The sequence below is a fragment of the Protopterus annectens genome, chromosome 2.part1, assembly GCF_019279795.1.
Source record: "Protopterus annectens isolate FY-2018-M chromosome 2.part1, PAN1.0, whole genome shotgun sequence".
Classification (NCBI taxonomy): Eukaryota; Metazoa; Chordata; order Ceratodontiformes; family Protopteridae; genus Protopterus; species Protopterus annectens.
Window position 1 is genome coordinate 819,234,584 of NC_056729.1, and position 24,629 is coordinate 819,259,212.

General features: G+C 37.7%; 1 protein-coding gene across 2 annotated transcripts in view; it reads left to right on the forward strand.

Annotated features, from left to right (window-relative positions):
• Positions 1-24,629, forward strand: part of MICU3 (mitochondrial calcium uptake family member 3) — a 1,861,160-nt gene that overhangs the window by 824,100 nt on the left and 1,012,431 nt on the right. The gene's annotated exons all lie outside the window — the stretch shown is intronic.

Genomic DNA, 24,629 nt, shown 5'->3' on the forward strand with positions numbered 1-24,629 from the left:
CTAACTTATGTCACCAGGCCCCTTACTGCCTAAAACTCTCCCCATTTTCATACTACAAATGCACTCCCTATACAATATGTACACTCTTCAACCTTCATATCCCCCTATCTATACTTCTTCAATAACTGTCTATGTTTGCCCTACAAACACCCTACCCTCACCCTAATCAGCCACACTTTTACAAACAAGTAACCCTCAAACTAGATACTAAGCAGTCTAAATACCTCTTTTTCATAATACGCAAACTTATTACCATCCTTCTCTCAGGCGACATTCACCCTAACCCCGACCATACTCCCCCTCAAAACTCAACCCCCCCCTCCACTCTCAACAGGTAAATCCCTCCTTTTCTCAGCTCTAAATGCTCAAAGTGTATGCAACAAAATCCCTAACCTTCATGCCTGCCTTCTCCACAATCAGCCAGATATCGTGTCCATCCCCGAAACTTGGCTAAAGCCCCATATAAAATACTCCCAAATAACACCACCCACCTATTCCATCATTAGAAAAGAAAGAACACACAAAAAGGGTGGTGGAGTTGCTCTCCTTTACTCGTCCTCTTGGTCAATTACTCCCTACACCAAACCTCTGCATTTTCCCCCTCATTAGCTCACTTCCTTACTTTATCACCCACATCCAACCTATGTACCCCTTGCCCCCATTGTCACTATATCTTCAGTAGGAATGGACATACTTTTAAATAGCTACTTATTGTTTTTAATTTCTGTTGCATTTGTAGGAATTAACATACTTGTAAATATTACTTATGTTTTTTATAATTTCTCTTTTGTATCTTACTAAATTTATTATATGTACCTTTGTATCTTTAAGAACTTGTTTATTATGTACATTGTATTTCTGGAGCTTTTCTCCCCAGGACTCCATTGAAAATGGGCTCCTGTCAGCCCAACGGACCATCCTGGCAAATAAACTGCAAATAAATAATAAATAAATACATAAAATCACAAATTTCTTGTGAGAAGAAATCAGATTTTCCACATTATGCCAAAACTGACATACCACCTCCCACATAACATCTAGAAACTTCCTAACCAACATACCACATTTTAATAAATGTCAGTGATACATAGGGGCACAATTAGGTTGGATTGCACAGCTAGACTTATAAATACCTTAGTGATTTTTAGCCTACTATAAACCTGTAAATGTTTTAACCTATATCATCTTACCAAATGTATTTGTTGTTATTCTAAGGTCTCTGAGTGTCAGTGAGAGAGATATGCTTGTGTATTTTGTGAGGACTGTATGTAAATCTGCAACAGTTTTAGGGAAGAAGGTAATGACAATGTATAAAATATGTAACTTGTGGTTTTTTTTGTGAAAAACTGCAAATATGTAAATTATAGATTCATAGACTATTACTAGGCTAATTGCCCAAGGGGCCTTTGTAAGCTTAGCCAAGTTTTCCTGAAAGAATAATGCAGTCATGTTTCCAAGTAGGATATCAAGGAGCAGGCATTTATAAACTGCCATTGTCTGTAAGGGACATTGGTGCCAGGCACAGTGCAAATTTCCTGTTCTCCATCCACTGGTCTAGGTTGTGCTTAAACTGGCTAATAGACAAACTCAGCTTCACATGGATGGGAAGCCTGTTCCACAGGAGGGGCAGTCTCTTTGACACATCTGTCTCTCCACATGTTCTGCTTAAGTCACAGACAAAATTCAGGTCCCTAGACCTTGTATGTTTGGTACTGTTTGACTTATGAATATGCAGGAAATTCATAAGTGTGGGGTCCGCGGATGCCTTGTAAGCCAGGCATAGATCACCCCACAGTAATCTATAGGAGACTGAGTAGAGGGAAAGGACTTTAAGGCACTAGGCAGGTTTGTTCCACATTGTATTCTTTTTGTAAGGAACTTCTGAGGTTGCTCTAGTTACTGCATATGCCTGGTCAGGTACATACTGAATGTAACATTGTCCTCTATGATTGGTCTGATGGGAATACAGTGGGATAATGACCTCCTTGGACCTAGATGCTATGCTCGTACTTATAAGTTGCTCAACATAAAAGGATTTCCTCACCACTGTGGCCACATAGTGGTCAAAGTTAAGGCCACTGACTACGTGTGTATCCAGATTCCTGACCACATGATTGACTCTTAGCAGCATATTATCAACATGGTAATTAGCTGGGATGGTTGACTTCCCTAATGCTTTTCTTAGCATTGAGTTTAGGACCATGGCTGTGGCACCATTTGTTATTTAGAGATAGGATTCTTAAAGAATGCTAGTGTCTGCAGGTGAGTCGATGATAACCTCCAGCGTACAATCAGCTGCAGACTTTGTCAGCCATAAACCTTCAGCATTTGCTTCCATTTCAGAGAAAAAGATGTCAAAAAGGAGGGGGCCCAGTACAGAACTCTGGGGGAGTCTACTAGTGACTTGCCTCTTGGTGGAGGTGGCCCCACCTATTTTTACTTTGTGAGTCCTATCAGTGAGCCAGTTGGTTATCCAGTGGATGACAAAGGGTTTATACCTAAATTAGTGAGCTTTTCTATAATGCCTGAATGGGGTATTATATCAAAGCCTTGGCCAGGCAGAGGTATGATGTGTGCACATAGCAACTTCATTTTATTTTCTGTCACTGGAAAGGGCTCATAGAGTTCAAGTGATTTAACATGTCTAATTGTGATAGTTATTGCTTTCTGTGTTACTTTATGGATTTTTTTCTGAAAGTCCAATGGTTCAGCTGAATATGGATATATAGAGTGACAAGTCAGTCAGCAGAAGAAGCCTATTAGCCATTTTCATCTGGAAAGTTAGTATTGGCTTTTATTTAGGATTGTTTCTCCACATCTGTGGGTGTGCTTTTAATTTTACTTTGTCTGCTCTGTTTATACTCCTTAGATAGTGGAAAACAGGGTCTAGTAACTGAGGAAATATTTGATTTCTCAGTCATTATTTTTCTATAAGCTATCTGTCTGTTAAAATACTGTTTTATATTTCTTCAGTACAATACTGTCTATATATTTGATTTCTCGGACTGTATTTCTCATTTTTTAGTAAATAATTCTATTTATTTAATCTTAAAAGCTATAGATGAATTAACCAATAACCAATGACATGGTGTGGTATATTGAAGATTTACCCATGGTTGGTGTGGTTTAATCACTAGGGTGAAGCCCGAGTGATTAAACAAAGGCAACCGTGGATAAATTTTCAATATACCACAACCACGGAGTCGGTTATTGCTATTATACAATGACATTATTTAAGAAAAAAAATACTTACTTTCTTAAATAATGTCTTTGTATAACAGTGGATTGCTGTTCTTCCGCCAGTTGTGGTATACTGATTCTGCATTTTGATGTACTGCGCATGCATATGATACTTGCATTCCCACACATACCCAGTACATCAAGGCTTTGAAATGGAAGCAATGGAGAAAAGAAAGTCTCTGTTGCTCCTTTTTCTCTCTTATTTTTTATTTAAAAAAAAAAAAAGGTTTTAGGGCAGTTTATACCAACGGAAAAAAGTTTGGGCGACCGGACCTTTTTCCGTTGGTATATTGTGGGATTTACAATGGGCACGCTGGTTGGGCTGGCTAATCAGCGTGTACGTTTTAGAATATTAATAGGGAGACATTGTATAATATAGCAATAACCCACGTCTGTGTGTGGGTAATGCTAGATTTTCCCACAGTTGGTGTGGTTTGGTCACGAGGCTGAAGCCCGAGTGACCAAACAAAGACAACCTTGGTTAAATCCAGCATTACCCACATCCAGATGTGCATTATTGCTATTATACAATGACATTATTTAAGAAAAAGAAATGCTTATTTTTCTTAAATAATGTCCTTAGTATAATGGTTCCGTGGTGTCCTTCCATGGCTTGTAGTGATCCCTGTTGCCTTTTTTGATGTACTGCACATGCGTATGGGAATTGTGTCCCCACGCATACCCAGTACATCAGTGCTTTGGAAAGTAAGCAATGGAGAAAAGAAGATCTCCATTGCTCCGTTTTTCTTTCTTTTCTTTTTTTTTTAATTAAAAAAAAATAGTTTGGGGCAATTTAGGGGTAGCAGAGCTGCAGTCCCAACTCCGCACATACAAGAAAGACAGCTTAAAGAAAATACAAGGGAAATCAGGTATGTGTATATATGTATTTTCTTCAAGCTGTCTTTCTTGTATGTGTGGAGTCAGGAGTACAGCTTTATTTTATTTTTTTTAATAAAAAAATTAAAACTTGGTCAATATATCAGTGGAAAAAAAATCCGGGCGACCGGACCTTTTCCGTTGGTATATTGTCGGAGTTACAATGGGCACGCTGATTGAGCTGGCCAATCAGTGTGCACGTTTTGGAATAGTAATAGCCAGTCATTGTATAATATTTGTTTTAGTTAATTAGTAAGGGTAGTTTTATATACTGGTGTGGGAAATACCATCAACTTCTGAAAGAGAGAAGGTTGCTCAGCCATATATTATTAACAGTTCATCCATATTATTTGGCTCATTTTTTATAAGACTGGAACAGTAAGTTTGACAGGTTTGGCCTAAATGGTACAATTCTCCCATAAAGCAGAATGGGGTTGTAGAAGTGAAATGAATTAATAGTCTCTCCAGGAAAGTGCATGTGTGTGTGTGTGTGTGTGTGTGTGTGTGTGTGTGTGTGTGTGTGTGTGTGTGTGTGTGTGTGTGTGTGTGTGTGTGTGTGCGTGTGTGTGTGTGTGTATGTGTCTGTGTGCATGTGTGTGTCTGTGTGCATGTGTTTGTGTGTCTATGTGTATGTCTGTGCATGTCAGATTGCAGTAGTTTAGTTACATCGCAGGTATTGCAGATAGTGTTGCACTTTAAGGCACTGAATTCAGAGTGAAGCTGAAGAAGTATACTGTAAGCCAGGGCCTTTAACTTTTCGTATAACTCTTGCTTGGTGGTGGTTCAGTGTGAAGCCTATTTGGGTCTAGTTGGTGTAGGCCCATAACCCAAGATATCGGTGCATATGTAATATACATATATGCAGTCTCAGTAACTCAACGGGTAGCACACTTGCCTTTGGTGCTGGAAGATCAGAAATCTGTCTATTTTCCTACACAAGTAGTTTATATAATTTTGTAGTACTGATATTGCAGTGAAGCATGATTGGGGTGCTAAACTCCTCAGTGTGCTATCATTCAGAAGAGATATTAATCCGAGGTCCCATCCACCTGAACTGGTGATAACTCAGGTGGATGTAAAACATTCCAAGTATTTACTGAAAAAGAGTAGGAGTCCCTTATTTCAAAGCTTTCATAGTTAAAGCTTTTAAAATTAAAAAACATCATAAAATAAATCACAAAATGCATTATATAAAGTCATAAAATTATAAAATAATACACACTTCACATTCTCCTCAGTTTTATACTACCAGTATTTTTGCCATAACCAATATGGTTCAGATGTCCAGATGTTCAGAGACACCAAGCGTAAAGCCTAATAAAGGCCCTCAAAGAGCTTACCCCCATAAAAACTGGAATAAAAACCCTTAAACCCACCCATAAATAAAACTGGATTTAAAAAATCCAGTAGTCTCTGATTCCCTCACATCTAAGGGAATTTTATATACATGAGTTAGTCAATTAAGATGTTTTACCTAACATACTATTCACCATAGTTATTATTTTGTTACTCACAAGAGTGCAGATATAGTGATCTTATAATCACGTCTGAATCCCATTTTTGGTAAATAATAATTCCTTTGTTTTTGCTCTCTTATGCTGACTACTGTCTTCACTTTCTCCATGTAATCTATAAACTATCTTGTCCATATTCATTTCTTTTAAACCACCCATCAATTCAAATTTTTACATTTTTTATATTTTTCTCCATAACTTATCCAGTCAAGGAAATGTTAAGGACATATTTCATTGTGTCATTGCCCTTACATATAATGAATAATCTATCATATAAAGTGTTGTAAAACATAGATCCTTTTACTGGCAATTTTTTCATCACCAGTCACTATGTAAAATGATGGTCTTCGTACCAGTATTGAAATTGCCTGCCAATTGAAACATCTGCACTCGAAATGCCGAGTGTCGAAAAAACAAAAAAACAAAAAATACAAGAGAGGAGCAAATCTCGAAAATCACTTTTCTCCTTAAAACTTATTTTTGCAGGGGACAAGCCACCCGGACCCCCACCTCCCAAACTTATGTATACCAACTCTGAGATTTCTAGATTTCAGAGAAATATTCAGAGAAATGACATCTTGGATCTAGTGTAAGTAAATTTAAGTACAGTCTTTCAGCCATTCAGTCTCCCTGTTTCAGGACTCGACCTAGCAGGTCCTGACATTTCAAATGGTTACACCATTGAAAACTCTTTATTCTTTTTTTCTTTTTAATCACTTCCATCAATTCTTTGTTTCAGAGTCTTCCTATGGACTACTATAATAATAATCCATCATGATTATTTCATAGTGTAACCTTTTTTTCCTCAGTTTATTTTATATTTATTTTCCACATCTGTAATTTCCTTCTCTACTGCACAACTCCCCCTCAGCATTTTCTTTTTGCCACTTTTAACATTCTCCCAAACCCCTTTATAATTCATCTTTAAAAATCTTCTCTTCATTAAATCTCTTACAACATTAAATATTCCATAAACATATAAATAAGCAATAAAAATTACTGGATTTATTAAATTCATTACCTCTTTCTCTACTTTATATATCTGTCCCCTGTTTATTGTATTTCATTTTCATCCCCAAATAATATTGAAAACCATTTTTAATGGCTTATTTTCTATCTCCATAAGAAGCACTAAGTCACAACCCAGATAATGTCATTTTCCTAATACTGTTTATCATAATTCAGAAAGGTTACTGCAAGGGATAAACCCATTTTACCCCCATGGTAACCATTTTGATTTCAGAGACAGAGCTGCTGGACTGCTGTACCATGAAGAGGTGCATCACCACAGTGGGCTGTCTGTGAAGTATCAGCAAATGCTAATATTCTGTGGGAGGAGCCTTTGTTAATTTGCCATGTGATCTCCATCCAGAAATGCCTGTGGTAAGGCATTTAGAGAGCTGAGTAATTTGGATGAGTACTTGTTACCTTTAAGTTATCTTAGCCCGCTGTTTTAATGAACAGAGCCAATAGTTCACATTCACCCATTACAGTTAATGCATGAAATCACATTAAAGGTAAGTGGCAGGGAATTTAATGATAAGGTAAGAGTGGAGTGTGTACACATGTGTCTCTGCATGTGTGAGTGTGTGCAGAGGGATGAGTAATGTAAGGTGCATTTGTGTGTGTGTGTGTGTGTGTATGTGTGTGTGTGTGTGTGTGTGTGTGTGTGTGTGTGTGTGTGTGTGTGTGTGTGTGTGTGTGTATCTGGGTGGTCATAGTTGAGGGATTAGTTACAGGAAGGGTAGGGGAAGTATGTGTGTGTGTGTGTGTGTGTGTGTGTGTGTGTGTGTGTGTGTGTATGTTTGTATGGGGGGTCTGTCATACCTCCACAGTCACCTAGACTAATGAGCAAGTTCTGAAATACTGGCTAGATACTAGACACAATGGATACTTTTTATATCATACCTAAAGGTACTTAAAAAGTAATAAAACAAGTTTTTCAGCATAAATGATATGGGGTGGGGGAAACTGTGGACACCAGTGATACCCTTTACATTGTTCCTTAAGGCAATTAGAAAGGTAATGGAACAGGATTTGCTGCATGAAAGATGTAGGGCAGAGGGAAAACTAGACACTGAGGATGCTTTCTATATAATGCTGTGAAGGGACTTAAATAGATTCAAACCTCATATCTTCTGCACACATTCCATTTCCTTAGAAGAGTGTTATCCCTCTGCATTACCATTAGATACCAGGGATACTCCTAATATGTTACCTTACATCTTTTGAAAACAACACAAGTCGAACTAAAATGGAGTTTCAAACCCTCCTCCCCAGCACAGAAAGCAACTTGTCAGACAGGAACTTTAACTCTGTACTCTTAACTCAGGTTACAGTGTATTATTCATGTAATAAAAAGTTTGAAACTTTAATGTCTAAAATTATTCACTGCAATGGTTAGTGCTTTACAAATGACATAGCACATATAAGATACATGCATATTAGCTAATAATGAGGTCTTTCCTCATTGCGTGTAACATGCCTGTGAATCACAGTTTTCTGCAATTGCAGAAACAATGCCTTTTGACCACAATTGTTACTGCTGGCAGTGTTTTTTTCTGAATATCCAGGATTGTATTATTCAAATGTACATGTTTCTAAAATTAAGACTAAACACAGTCCAGATTTTACTTATTCCCTGAATCTCTTCTAACAATTTTTGCCTCTGCTCGTTCATCATGTTATAGCTTCTCAAAGCAATAACTAGTATCTCGGCTTTTCTTCTATAAAAATATATCAGTGCTTTCTTTGTAAGTTTCTGAAAACATTTACTTTTCTCCCAACTAATCATTAAACCCACATTACTTAACAAATTTTCTAACCTTTATATAACTTCTACTAGCCATCTTATATTATTGACAATAGTACCTATATTATCTTCATATGACACAACCAATGGCAGGCTTATTTTTCCCTTCATGCACACACTCTGCTCATCAAAACAATTATGTTTGTGAAATTGCATTAATCACCAAGGAAATAAAAACCTTTGAGTGGGCACCCCTGCCTCACTCTCATAAGCCAGCGTTACTTATTATACTTTCATGTATTCCATATACTTTCAAAGTTTCATATAACTGATCAAGCCACATATTAACAAATGATGTCTCAACATTACTCCCAACAATTCTCTCTCTGCCATCTGATTGTAGAAAATTATATACTGCTTCTTTAATAATTAATAATAGTTAAAGGATCTGTCTTCCTTTTATGCCACTGATCCTCTAATTACTCAAAACTTTCTTAAACATATTCTGCACAATTCTTAAAAAGATTTTATAATCTGTATCTGCTAATGTAATGGGTCTTCAGTTGTTTAAATCCCTCTTATCCCCTTCCATTATTAACCTTACCACCAGTCTCTACATTTTTCCATATTCAAACCCATTTTCTTTCCAGTCAATAAATAAATACATGAACTATTTATTTTATTATAGTCTCATCTATTTGTAGGTGTATTTTTATCCGTCTTCTTTAAAACGTCTTTGACTTATGCCAGTGGATTGTCCTTAATTAATATTTCATTCTCCATTTCATTTACTGGATTCACCTTCCATTCAGTAATTGTATCCTATCTGATATGACAGCACATTCCAAAACTATGTTTTTTTTTTGTTTGCTTGTTTGTTTGTTTTTTTTCCTAAAAAGGGAGGCATCCCAGCTTTAGTTCCTTTTACCAAATATTATTGCCTTTTTTAAAACCTTTATTCTTTCGTTATTTTCTTCATATATCCCCATTTCTTTCATTTAATTCCATTCATTATTACCCTGCATAATATTTGTCATCTATTTAAACATTTTCCTATATCTGTCGTTTCAAGATTAATGCTCTTTTTTAGTTCCATATATAGCGCCTACTACTTCTTTTTATAGACATTCCACAATTTTGTCCATTTCTTACATATAACTCTCACACATTTAACATTTTCCAATAGCTGGTTGGCCTCAATTTCCAAAGCTTTTACATCTACATGCAGTCCATTATTTTTTATACTATTACCCAGTTTGATTACATTTTTATTAATTTCATCTCTCCCAAATCCCATAATGATCCTAGAATTTTGCCCTTAATTTTCCTCCTTGTATCTCTTTTCACATCTCTGAATACAACCCATGATCAGTTTTTATTTACATATTTGCTTTTATATAGGTCAAATCTTTTTCCTTTCCTACCATTAATTGTCTGTTTTTCATCATCTCCCTTCACTTTTTACACTCTCTGAAATCTTATTTCTTTTCCTAAGATTATAGTTGATAACTATATTCATATTTATAACTGCATATGGCATTAAATTGTTCAAACAAATCTTCCCTTTTCTTAACTTCTTTGCATACACTATTATAATCCTGATAAGAATATGTCTGTTCTTATTGTCTGCTATTGAAATTTGCCCTGATCTAACAATTATATGATCTAATTTTTTTATAAACTTTGTTTTGTCCCTAAATTTCCAGAGAATTTCATTTTCCCACAACATTCAAAATTGTCTTTTTTCTCATATTGTAATTATATAGTATCAAGAAAACAGATAATGTCATTGTTACACCATTGATATACCAGCCCTCATTTCACATCACTTATTGTACTATTCACATTAATAGAAACTTTGTACAAATTATCCATTCCCTTTCTTTTTTCTTTCAAAGTCATTAGTTTAGGTTTCCTTTTCCTATCACTAAATCATTTTGCAACCAGATGTCTGATTTTTACCTCCTGCCATCTGAAACCATCCCCTTCATTACTTTCCTCAGTGTGTAATGCCACATATTTATTTTGTAATAAAGTGATATTCGCACCTACCTCTTCTTTCTCTTTAATCACCTGCTATTCTTTTTCCATCATACCTTCAGATACTTCCTCTTCAGATATATCTTCATTTATTTAAGTCACATTATCATCATTACCATCCTTTGCAAACGTATTTTCATTATGCACATTTTCAATAACATTATTTTCATTCATCTTATCAGAATAAACATTTTCAGCGTCATCTTCCTCATTCCATCCTTCATTTTCTTTGCAGTCCAGTCAAAAATGTCCTTTCTTAAATTTCTAGCAGTCTAATACACACACTTCTACCATTATTTATCCCTACATGTTTCACATTTTTTCTTTTATTACACTGTTCAATTAAATGTCCTTGTCCACCACTTAAAAAAATGTCTTTGGTTGCCCACAATACCTCAGGATACCCTAGCACACTCAATATTTATGGCACTTTATACTTTTCATTCCTTCATCTTCATCGTCACCATATAGTCCCACTGTAGAGTCCATTCTTCCCTTCTACCTTTAACTTTCACAAAGACAAAACATATTTCAATTATTTTCTTAAATACTGTTGCAAATCATTTGTTACCACATTTTGAGCACAAAAATGTAATTATTCTAGTGAAACATATTAACTTGTTTTCACATCCCCTTGGATTGTTTACATTGCTGCCACAGTTTCAAAAATTAAATCACAAAAAAATTCTTCCCCAGTATAATAAAATCCCTCTCACCAGAAGCTTTTATCCGTAATGGCATGATAATACTGTCTCAAACATCATACCTGTCTAAGGCTTCATTTAATTTTGATATGGTTCTTAATGCTGACTTCATTGTCAATTTCTCCATTTCCTTGTCTCCTTTCTGCTTGCTTCTTTCTGCTCCTACTGTCCTTCTCCTACTGCTAAAGCTGCATACATCTTTTTCTTCAAAACTTTTTCACTCTCATAGGTTCATAGGTCGGTACTAGGCTATCGGCCCTTGGGCCTATACAAGCCTAGCCATAACAATTCCCTGACTATTTCTTTCCACATTATTTAGTTCCCTGGACCCCTGTCTAGCAGAGTGATTGACGTGATCCCCGGGTGAATTTCCATTCTCCCATCCAATCATTAAGGTTCCTTTTGAAGAGGGCCAAAGAGGTGCTCTGCTTGACATATATGGGTAGTTTATTCCAGAGTCTGCGGAATCTCTGAGTCAGGAACCTATCCCTCCAGCATGTTTTGTTTATTGTGATGACAAGGTTTAGATCCCTGGAGTGTGTGGCTCTGAGGGATTGGAATTTCTTTAAGTGTAGCATGTCCAACAGCTCTGGGTTTGACATGACCTTGTATGTTAAGCAGAGATCGCCTCAGAGTAGGAAATATGTGACAGAGTATAGCTGGAGTTTTTTAAGGCAGTCAGCATAGGGCATCTGCTTTAGGCCTGTGATTCTTTTAGTGAGGTATTTCTGTGTCCTTTCCAGTTGTTGCAGATGTCTTGAGAGGTACATACCAAATGGGGCATTGTGTTCTATAATGGGTCTAATGAGAGATGAGTACAGTGGGACAATGACCTCCTTTTTTCTGGATGAAAAGCCCTTAGTGATGAGGTGTGCCACATAGAAGGATTTCCTGACTGTTGTGGCGATGTGGTTATTGAAGGTGAGACCACTGTCTACCTGTGTCCCCAAGTCTCTTATCACACTTTTGGTGTTTAGTGTACTGCCACCTCTGTGGTAATTCATGGGTACATGTTTTTTTCCCAAAGGGGGATAACTATACATTTCTTGGCATTGCGCTTGAGCCCATGGCTCTGGCACCAAGCATCTGTTTCTGTAAGGCCCTTTTGTAGAGTATCCACATCATTTGGGGATTCAATAATGGCTCCCAGTTTGCAGTCATCTGTGAACTTTGTTAGCCAGAGTCCCTTAGTGTTGGCCTGTACTTCAGAAAAGTAGATGCCAAACAAGAGAGGTCCCAGGACTGAACCCTGAGGTACTCCACACTTGTCTGGAACTGGATTTGCATTCAGCTAGTTTTACAGTGTGGGTTCTGTCAGTAAGCCAGTTGGCAACCCATCGAGTGACATAGGGATTAATGCCCAGCTTAGTAAGTTTATCTATGATTCCAGAGTGGGAGATGGTGTCAGAGTCCTTGGCGAGGTCCAGATAGGCTGTGTGGACTGCCTTACCCTCGTCCACAGCCCTGGAGACTGATTTGAAGAAGTCAGTCAGGTTCAGAAGACATGATTGGCCCTTCATGAACCCAAACTGGGTGGAGCCCAGTGTTTTAAGGTTGCCAATGTCTTTGTTTATAAATTCCATGATAATACATTCCATGGCCTTGCAGATCAGGCTAGTCAGAATGATGGGGAGGTAGTTCCCGGGACCCAATGTGGAGCCCCCTTGTGGAGTGGGATAACTGTAGCTGTGCGCCACTCAGTGGGCACGAAGCCTGAGGTAAGGTTATGATTAAATATGACACTTAGGTGAGGTGCAAGTTCATTTTTTAGTTTGTGTAGTACACAGCCCGGGATGTCATCTGGTCCCATGGATGCTGTATTCTTAGCTTTTGAGAGTGTGTTTTTTACCTGAGTGGCCATTATTACCAGAATTTGGCAATCTTCTGTTATTGAGATGGGCCATTTAGGGGTTGAGAGGGGAGTGAAGTTGGCATTGAATCGATCTTCCAGGATATTGGCAATATCCTTGGGATTAGTATATTTAATGCCATTCTGTTATAGCTCAGTGCAGATCTGAGCATTGCCATTTAGATTCTTGACATAGTTATAGAATGCCTTGTGGTTGTCTTTGGAATCTTTGGCAATTTTATTTTCATAACTAGCTTTGGAGGATTTTATGAGGGATCTCAGCTTCTTACTGAGGCTGGTAAGGGAGTTTTTTGCATCCTTGGATTTTCCTCTTTTCTGCAACAGTTTCTTCTTTTTGTTGTAAAGTTTGTTTATGGCAGGGGACCACCAGATTGTCTTCCTTTTTTGGAGGAGAGCATCTTGGTTCTATTTGGGATGGCCTAATTCATGCATGAGTGAATGTGCTCATACAGTGCCTTAGTGTAGGACTCAGCAGTCGAACTTTCAGTTCCCGTCTGCATGGGTGTCATGAAGTTTGTAACTTCTGACTTGAGTAGCATGAAGTTGGTTTTGGAGAAGTTTTTTTATGGAGGTTTCCTTTCTGGGGGGTGGGGGTGGGATGTGGATGTTAAGGGTGATTAACTTATGGTCTGACCTGACCAACGAGGGGGTGACCATAGGTGTGGAGCATCGATTTCCCATGTTGGTAATGACCAGGTCTAGGATATTGGAGCCCCTGGTGGGACTATGGATTAGTTGATCCAGGGCATTGGAATTTATGAATTCCAAGAACCGTTGGGCAAAGGTGTTGGTACATGAATAGTTTTACCATTTAATGGCAGTGTAGTTGAAATCACCCAGTATTAGGGTGTTTGGTTGTATATTAATATTTTCCAGTATGTTTAGAAAGGTGTAGTGAGAATCTTTGGACATGGTGGGGGATTTGTAGCAAGCTCCAGTATGAATTGCAGTCTTACCTAGTGTTAGTTGCACCTGGAGAATTTCAGACACATTGTGTTGGGCAACTAATCTGGTGGTGTGAATATCCTTGGTGAAAATGGACACTCCTCCACCTTTAGTGTTTCGCTCCTGGTTTGTTGGCCAACAAGTGTGGTAAGAGTTGTAGCCTGGTATTGCAGGGGTGCTGTCTGGAGCCTTCAACCAGGTCTCAGTTACTGCACAGATATCGATGTTCTCCATTTTTAGGAGTGCCTCGAGAGAGTGCATTTTGAGGTTTAGACTTCTAGCATTGAGTAGCATTACCTTCAGATTTTGCATACTTGTACCTGTTATGGTGGTGGTTTTGTCCTTTGAACTTTGCCTAAAAAAGGCACTATAGGGGTGGCAAGAGACTTAGCCAGTAACCTGAATCCCAGGGTCGATAGGTGCAGACCATCTCTGACAAAGTATCGTGGTCTGTCGATCATGTTATCCCAGGCAGACAGATACTGGATCCCCTTTGAATGACACCAGAAGCTTAGCCAATTGTTGAAGTCAATCATTTTGTCCTTATATTGTGGTATCAGTCTGGGCGAAGGCAGGATGCTATTTAGGGCTAGGGTCATACCTTCCTGGGCCACATGATCTGAGAGATCTTCCATGTCTCTTTTCATGTAGTCCAGGGAGGTACGTCTCAAGTCATTCACTCCAACATGGACAATGACAGAGTCATATTTGTACTTGTTGTGGAGTGACTTGACTGCTTGAGTTATGTGGCGGATCTTGGCACCCGACAGGCAGCTCACTGTAATTTTCTCCTTGTTCAGCCTGGTGAGTGGGACATCAGTGTGCCTGACTACAGAGTCACCTATGACTAAAGTGTTAGGTACGTTGTCTTGCCTTAGGGGCTGTTGCTGGGTGGCACACTGGTGTTGTGAGCTATGTGACACTTTGGTTGTGATTGGTGTTTGTTTGCGTTTCAGCTTCGGAGGTCTTTGTTGCTTGGCCAGGTTACAGTTAAGGGCCTCCGCATATGTGGATTTAGTGTTGCTATGTGTGGGAGTTGGTGGGAGTTTAGAAGGGCTGTCTGTTGCTTGAGGTGTAGTGCCAGTGTTAACCTTCTTCTCTTGACTGTCTAGCACAATCTTGGGTGGAAAGAGCTTTGCTTCCAGTTTGGCTATGTAAGTGCATCTCTCACAGGTTGTAGTGTTGGGTGGTAGGAGGAGAGGGTTGTCTGTGTACATGAGGCAATTGCTGCATTGCCCCAGTATGCACAGATTCACCAGGTAGACAGGAGAAATCAACGGAAGCTGACCCTTGGACATGCCTGGTTTGGTGCTTTTTTTTGAAAAGTACAGGAGATGTTTGCCCTTACCTTAGCAAGGTACTTTGCAATTATAGGCTATTTAGTGCCTATGATTAATTTCTCCTTATTAATAAGGAGAGTTGAGTGCTTGTATCAGTTTAAGACTTCCTAGTGCTTTCCAGCAGGTATTAGAGCAAGTGCTAGTCACAGGGATTCTTAAAGGTAAGATGAAAAAAAATGGTTTATCCTAAACACTGCAGTGTGCACTAGAGAAGTTAGATGTGAAAGTAGGTAATGTAAGTTTTACCTGCCTAAAAAGTTTAGTTTTAGTGGAGAGTCGCTATTTTTAAAACAGCAAGATAGATTGAAAGGGGGTGATCACTTTTGTATTCCGGTACTATGGAATACAATAGAATGGCCAATAAATTTAAATAGTTGAAGGGGAGAGATTTCACAAAGTGATAATTTGGCGTTTACTCACACAAGTCAGTGAAAGCAGAGAGGAAATGAGATATATGGTCAAATTAACATAAGAGGCAGGCAACTAGAAAGACAGTGGTATTTAAGAACATGTCAGTGACAGGGTGAGGTGGAGTGGGAATTTTCTGCCTGACTGAGAAGAGACAGAGCTGTGGTGTCTTTTGAAGTTTTAATATGCAGTTAATAGCAGAACTCAAGCAAAACACAAGGTAAAGAAAACAAATCATAGCACTCAAAATATAAAAAGGCAATAAACTAATACAAAATACAACAAATAAAAAGCAAACCAACCTTTCCCTCACAGCAAAGTGTAGCAGAGTCTGGGTGAGCCTTTCCAATAATCTTCAACTTCCTACACATCCTCACGATTATCCATTCTTTCTCTTTCCAAAGAATTCATCGTCTCTTCCCTTGACACTACCTTCTCTCCTTTCAGTTCCTCCTTTTGCAACCTATCACACAGTACTTCATCTGACAATCTTTCTGATTAAAAGGTCATTTCAACTGGCTTATTTTGTAAAATTCCTTCCATACTACTACTCTCCTTCTCAGCAAATATTTTTATTGAAATAACATTCTGGAAAATGCAATATATCCAGCACATGCAACAATTTCTTCTCTCTCCTGTGTGCTCTCCATTCTCACAGTTTCCTTTGTGCTACAAAATGGGAGACATGCAGATTCCAATGAGTTGGGAATTTCTCTGACGTCCTGACCAGATTTCCCCTAGTCAGTACAAATAAAAGAGGCTATTGGCTCAGTGAGACTATCCCACTCAACAAAGTGTAAATAAATAAAAATAAAAATAAAATAAATACTGACTTGTGTTCATATCTATCTATCTCTCTGTTTGTCTATATATACATGTTTACATACTCTGAAGCCTGTGACCATTCTTCCAGTCGTAGAGACTTTACAGAACACCTTTCTAATAGCATCTCTGTAACTGCATTAATAGCCCCCTTCTACTAGGAAGTCATACCAGTTTTATAATTCCTGCAAATATCACTACCTGATTGTAAATAAATCAGTGGTATCCCTGGAGCCTGAGAGGTGATCTGATTTTGTTTTAGATCCTAATAAACTTCCCAGTGATGGAGAGAGTAGAATTTTGGAAGATTTTGTGAAGAAAATCTACACATCTGCAACTTTGACCTACAGAACTCTTTAGTTGTCATACTTGTGTGATGAGGTATTAGGATAAGCTCCTGTATGAACAGAAGACAAATGCAGGGGAGTTCTCTAACAGTTTTCAAAAGGTGAAGTTCTGAGAATGAAATCACTGATGCTGACACTGTTGATCATACAGTGTTCCTACCCATGTCTAAAACTATGTGTGGGCTACATTGTCCCATGTGAGTTAATAGCATTAGAAATGCAGACTATACACATTGCTTTTATTCCAATGTATCCTAATTGTGGTACTCAGTCTGCAGTAATAATCATGAGTAAGCACACTAAATGTCAGAAAATTAGTTCAATTGAACAAGAAATGCAAAATCTGCCTTTCTTGTCAGTTGAAAAGAGTTTTGAGGTTTGCTATCACAATCCTGAAGCTCACATGCTTAAAAATCATAATCCTGAATCCATAACATTAAAAGATCAAAGTTTTGAAGACCACAGTGTATACAAGTCTTGAGTACTGAATTCCCCTACCAGTGTCACCATTGAAAAGAGGGCTAACATGGGTCCTGCAGGGGACAAGTTCAGGAGTTCGATATTGTAGTCTTCAAAATTTTGATCTTTCAATGTTATGGATTCAGGATAATGAATATCAAACATGTGAGATTCAGGATTGTAATAGCAAACTAATTTTTGCACATTTCATTTTTCATTTTACTTTTATTTTTAGGGAATTGCCATCCAGCCTGCTATCAGTCAGTAATTTGACATGTAAAGATACTATTGCTAATAAACAATGAGTTAATCCAACTAACTGCTCAGGTGGGAAAATATATCATGGTGTAGCTATGATGCTGAAGATGTAACACCCAGTATTGTTGCCACAATGTCATTTGTTAGGAGACATATCTGACTGATGATACATCCCTGCCAGAGAATGTCAAAGCATAGATCCCAGTGCTCCACTGCTCCCTTAGACAAACATTTGCTCTTCTTCTCAAAAACTATTCAATACTTCAGGCAGATGGGAAAAATGATGTCAGTTAAGGTGTTGTTTTGTTCTTCATCCCACAATAAGATGGAAATGACCTATCTAGTCGTACGAATTCCCCTTCTAAGAATTAGCCCTTCTACTGTCACCAGTGTAAAGTCAATTAGTCAATTAGGCAAAGGAGAAGGGCACTCTCTGGAAGCACTCCTCTGTTTAGAAGATGTTGACGTCTTTGCAGTCACAGAAACTTGGCTTAAAGCCTCAGGAAGTACCTCAGACTTGCAAGGCAACAATGTCTTACACGGTTTCAGAACACAGATTGAAGGAGTGAGAACCAAAGGAGGTGGAGTATCTATCTTCATTAAAGATAATTACACCTCTAGACTGATTAGGCAAGAAAACTGTGTGGAGCTACTCTAAGTCCAAATTACTGTGGGTAAGACCCCACCTTCAGATCAGCGTCAGTTATAGGTCCTCTTCCATAACCAAAATGCCCACCCAGCTTATTTAGACCTACTTGGGATAATTTAGGTACAGCCTAACACCCTAGTCATGGGTGATTCAACTATCCTTCCATTAATTGGGAAACTTGTACAATTCTAAACTCACTCACACAAAGGTTCCTAAACTATGTTAACTCAAATGCCCTGGAACAAATAGTGCACCACCCCACAAGTAGCTCCAAATATTCTAGACCTGGTTCACCAATATGAGTGACCGATGTAGCGCCTCACGTTTATGGCCTGCACTGGTTAAATCTGACCATAAATCAGTCCCTTTTGAAGTAGCAAAAGCACCAGAACTCCCCAAAGGAGAAGTCATGCTAAAAAGAATGTTCACCAAAGCTAACTATATCCTCTTAAGGTATAATCAGCTTCCAAGCTCCAGTTTCAACAGATGGCATTGACAGCTCTACTAAGCTATACACTAATGCCCTGTATAAACATCTACACAAGTGTGTAAACACAGCCATTCCAGATAGGATTAAAGCAAGATCCTCAAGAAAAAACAAGCCATCCTGGTGGATGTCTAGCATTAATAAATTATACAATAAGTGAAAGAAGCTGTTGTCTAAATATACAAAAGTGAGATCCCAGAACTGGAAGCACATCCTTCTCAGCCTAAACAATTAAATAGGACAACTTGTAAAATCATCAAAGAGCAACTATGAGAAAAAATTAGCAGCCATAGCCAAGGATAACCATAAGGCTTTCTTCAGCTACGTCTGCAGCCTAAAAGGTGAGAGTCAGATGAATGCTGAACTAATTGTGTATGGCAGCACACACACTGACCCTGTGGTAATTGCAAACCTGCTAGCAAACTTTGGTGAATTTGGTGAAAATCCCCCCCAGCATACCACAAACCATGTCTTCATCATCTCCTTCTACCTGCTTCTCCAAAGAGCAGGTCATTAATTCTCTCTCCAAGGCTAAGAACACACCAGATGGCATTCTGGGCTGCATTTTTTATGTTGTTAAACAAGACCTAGCTACTCCGTTAGGCACACTATTCAACCACATCCTCAGTACTGAAAAGCCACAATAATTTTAGGATCCACTGTTAAAACTGGCCAATATTTTTGAATAACTTTGTTTATTTGTTTATTATCTGGTGCATAAGTTAATATACATCTTAAGGAGGGTATAGGAAGAATCAGATGGACTTTGAACAAGCGATGGAGTTATGAGGAGGCAAAGGAAAACCATATTATCATTACAAACACGTAAAAGGACAAAAGAATAATGAAACCCAAGAGTCCTTAAGATGTATATTAACGTATGCACCAGATAATAAACAAATAAACAAAGTTATTCAAAAATATTGGTCAGTTTTAACAGTGGATCCAAAAATTAAAAGTATAGTAGGAGAAAAACCCAAATTACATATAAAAACAAAAAGAACTTGAAAAGTCTACTGTGTAACAATAGAACAGAAAGAACACAGAGAAGAGTAGTAAAGAAAAAAGGAACTTTCAAATGTGGGAAGTGTAAGGCATGCAAATATATCAATACGACTAATGTGTTCCAACATCCTATCACACATAAAGTATATTCCTACAAAGGGAATGGAAATTGCAATACAGAGAATGTTATATATATAGCCAGCTGTGAAGGATGTATGTCGTTCTATGTGGGCAAAACTAACAGAAAGCTCAAAGAACGTATTTTACGGCATCTAAGAGACATCAACAACAAGATAGAAGTTAATGCTTTGTATCAGCAAATAAAGCATAATCCAGGGCATAGCTTTAAATTTATGATATTAACTCATGTTTCAGTTACAGCATGAGGTGAAGATTTATTCAACAGAACTGAAAAAATAGAAATGGAATGGATTATGAACTTGCGTGCCAGTCAAAGTCCTGGCCTTAACGCAGTAGTCCCCTTAAAACCAGTACAAAAGAAAGGAGGCTTAGGGGGCAATAATATACTTCTGTCATAAAACCACTAAGAAATAGGACTGAATAACATGACAGTAAAGCTATACAACCAGCTACTAAATAACATTTGAGAATGGACTCCTCCCAAGAGGACAGAATAACCAGTGACATACTTGCAGGAACTCAGAAGTTAAACTGATTTGGCATTGTATACAAAAAGACAGATTGGATGCAAGTAGTAAGTGTAACCAATGAATAATGAAGGCAGAGAGCCTTATTTGAATATAATACCTCATTGGTCAATACCTAGAATACGCACAGTATAAAAGGAAGAGCAAAGCAGATAAATACAGGATCTGAAGAAGGTTTACAACCGAAAATGCTTATCCGTTCCTGAGTCTGTTTTTGAACACAAGCAGCATGCTTATTTAAAGTTGGCTTTAGAACTAGGAATATTTTGGAACCTGCTCCAGATACTTTGCAAACAGGCAGTTTGCTGATTCCAGTTGGCTTCAGAGGAAGGAAGAATTATTTATCCTGGAATTTGTTTACGTGCACAGGCAGCACGTCGATTTGAAGTTGGTCTTAGACTTTGTAAATTCATTCCGGTAACCTTGAACACAGGATGCCTATTTGAATCAATTGGCTTTAGAAGAAGGAAGAGCTTTGGGACTTGCCCCCCCCCCCCCCATTTTACATGCAGGCTGTATGCAGGTTACAGGTTGGCTTCCAAGTAAGGAACTTTTTGCAACTTGCTCTAGTGCTTTTCCATACAGGCAATTTATTGACTTACAATTTTGGAAGTACCTACTGCTGAAGCGGAGCATATAGTTGTCAGTGAATGGAGGTTTTGCACTCAAGGAAGAAAGGTAGCTGGAAGTGTCTTCCAATGAATGAGTAATTTCTTATCATATTGAGCCAAGTTACTATAACAAGAAATTTGCTCCGAGGAAAGTGTTATTAGTGTTTGAACCAGTACTTTGAAGTAGGCAATTTGTCGTTTTTAACTGAACAGAATTAAAAAATTGTTTTTATTTAAGGAAGGACTTGGAATATATATGTAGTGCTTGCATACCAGCAACTACAAGAAAGGGGATATATAATACCCGCTAAACAGACCATCTTGGAGCTAGCTACCACGTGGAGGCAGTAGCCTTATTGTGGCTTTTCATTTTCATATGGTGAAGGCGTACTCCCTAGGCTAGAGCTTGTTTACTTTATCTTTTCATTTTTATATATTTATAGTAACAAGCCCTGCACACAGACTTTAAATATGGAAGAGATACAAGTATCTAACATAGAGACAAAGAAAAAAAGGTCCTCCTTTGACTTTGAACACCAGTAATCCACTACTATCAACAGACATTACTGATGGAGCAGTGGTGGATAATGGAGAAGCAATAGACGTAGCTTTTGAGAACTTATATAGTGATGTTGAAAACGCAGCATACAAACTAAAAAGATTGCAATGGCAATGCTTCTGCATGGAAGCCTGCCTTCACCATAATGTCATCCCAAGGGGCTTGAGAGTTAGATGCATGCCTACTTATGGGAACACATACCCGGATTTATTGGCCAGATGGCAACAAATAAACATAGAGATCAGTTTTTAATACATGAAGTTACTCATGGAGTACTTCAAGCCTCAAGAGACTGAAATCTCACAGTTCATATGGACCAAGCAAAATTAATTAGAACAGTTGACGCTATCAGATAATGACATAGTCAAACTAGAGAGATTACAGGATAAACTGGATGCTTATGATAATAGGCTCAAAATGATTAAAATAGGTAAACTTAAGAGGGATTTTGATGACTTTGCAGCAGGCCACCTTTTTGAATGGCCCAGGAAAGAAAGACATCAGCAGAAAATAGAAGAGCCTAAAGATTTTCGGAAAAAGAGGGCAACAGACTGATGCAGGCAAAACGCAGCAGGTACAAGTAGATATACACGCACCAATCATCAGGGATACTATTAACGCTGAAGAAGGAGCCAGGAATAGGATGAGTAATGGAAGCATATTATTGGGAGACTTAGAAATTATATCTACGCCAACAATAGAAGGAAAAGATACCTCACAAAGAGAGAAGAAAGGAAAGGATGCTCCTAAAGGAGAGACAGGAACGGTGCCAAAAAAAGGCACGATCCATATACCCATCTTTCAACAGCTTCCTTTTCTGTTACAGAACAAAGAAAGCAGAGCACCCAGATCCCTAAGCAGGGAAAGGAAGAAAAGAAAAGTGACTTAGAAGAACCACATCACTTAAAGAATGATGTTAATTCATTGGTGATTAACATCTCTAAATATAAGCTGACTAAAGAAGAAAATGACCTATTACAGAAAGGACTTAGTTTTATACCCTCATTGAAGTCTGAACTGAGCAAGGTGATCACTGACCTTACAAGTTTTGGAAGAAATATTACTTTAAAATATATTTTTGATGGTAGAATGAATATAAAAGAAGATAGTAACAGTGGCATTGTGTACAAGAAACCTAGTACATTTGTACCTATAAATCCACCAGCAGTGGAAATGTTTATAAAATTATGTGAAGAGGAGATAGCACAATTGAAGCAGAGTAATAAAGGCAAACAGTTTCATAATATGACTAGGAAAGAAAAAACAGCCCTGAAGGAATTACAGCAAAATGAAGAAATAATAATTAAGCCTGCAGATAAAGGAGGAGCCCTAGTGGTTATGGATAAAGAATATTACAACAGAAAAATGCTGGAAATGTTGAGTGATACTTCAACTTATAGAAGAATTAGCAAGGCTCAGCTACAAGAGCTAATAAAAAAAGTGAAAGATGATTTATATGATAAGTTGATGTGCAGAGAATTAGATGAAGAACTGTTTGAGTTTTTTGAAGTACCCCACCCTACTGTGCCAGAAATTAAAGGAATACCGAAAGTGCATAAAAATCTACTGGATCCACCTCTCAGACCCATAGTATCTGGCAGAGGATGGATCATAGAACCACTTTCAATATATGTGGAGGATAAACTTAAAAAACTTATGCACAAAGCGAGAATGGTATTGAAGGACATGGCACACCTCTTGGAGAGACTACAAGAAACTATGAAAGATTTGAATAACATCACTGACTTATTATTGGAAACTCTAGATGTTAATAGTTTATTTACATGTATCCCCAATGAATATGGGATAGAAACTGTAAGGCAGTTCTCATGCACCAACAACATGGCAATGAAAGTTGATGTTATCTGTGGCCTTTTGGACATTATACTAAGTAGTAATGTGTTAATTTGACAAAAATATCTATTGGCAAAAATGGGGGGTTGCCATGGGCACCCCCCTGTGCCAATAGCTATGCGAACATAGTACTAGCACAGTGGGAGTTACAATGGATGAATAGTAAAGATAACATATGGAAAGAGCAAATACTGTTCTATGGTCGGTTTGTGGATGATATACTATTACTATGGAAAGGAGAAGTCCATCAGTACCAACAGTTTCTAAGATATCTAACATCTACAACGGACTTTTTGAAGTTTGAATCCAAGTACTCCCAGGAAAGTATTGACTTCCTGGATATAAGTATTATCTTTAAAAAGGGAACTGTAGAGACGGCCCTACATAGGAAAGCTACATGGAAGAACCACATGCTACATAGAAGAAGTATGCACCCCACACATATTTTCAACAACATATTTGAAAATCAAGTCATACGCATTTCTAGACTATGTACCAAGGAGGATACATTTCAACAAGAGTTTAACCAATTGGTGGATAACTTAGTAACTAGAGGGTATAGGAAGAATCAGATGGACTTTGAACAAATGATGGAATTATGAAGAGGCAAAGGAAAACCATATTATCATTACAAACATGTAAAAGGACAGAAGAATAATGAAACCCAAGAGTCCTTAAGATGTATATTAACTTATGCACCAGATAATAAACAAAGTTATTCAAAAATATTGGTCAGTTTTAACAGTGGATCCTAAAATTAAAAGTATAGTAGGATAAAAACCAAACTTCACATATAAAAACAAGAAGAACTTGAAAAGTCTATTGTGTAACAATAGAACAGAAACAACACAGAGAAGAGAAAAAAGGAACTTTCAAATGTGGGAAGTGTAAGGCATGCAAATATATTAATACGACTAATGTGTTCCAACATCCTATCACACATAAAGTATATTCTTACAAAGGGAATGGAAATTGCAATACAGAGAAAGTGATATATATATATATATATATATATATATATATATATATATATCTATATATAGCCAACTGTGAAGGATGTATGTCGTTTTATGTGGGCAAAACTAACAGAAAGTTCAAAGAACGTATTTTACGGCATCTAAGAGATATCAACAACAAGATAGACGTTTATTCTTTTATCAGCATATAAAGCATAATCCAGGGCATAGCTTTAAATTTATGATATTAACTCATGTTTCAGTT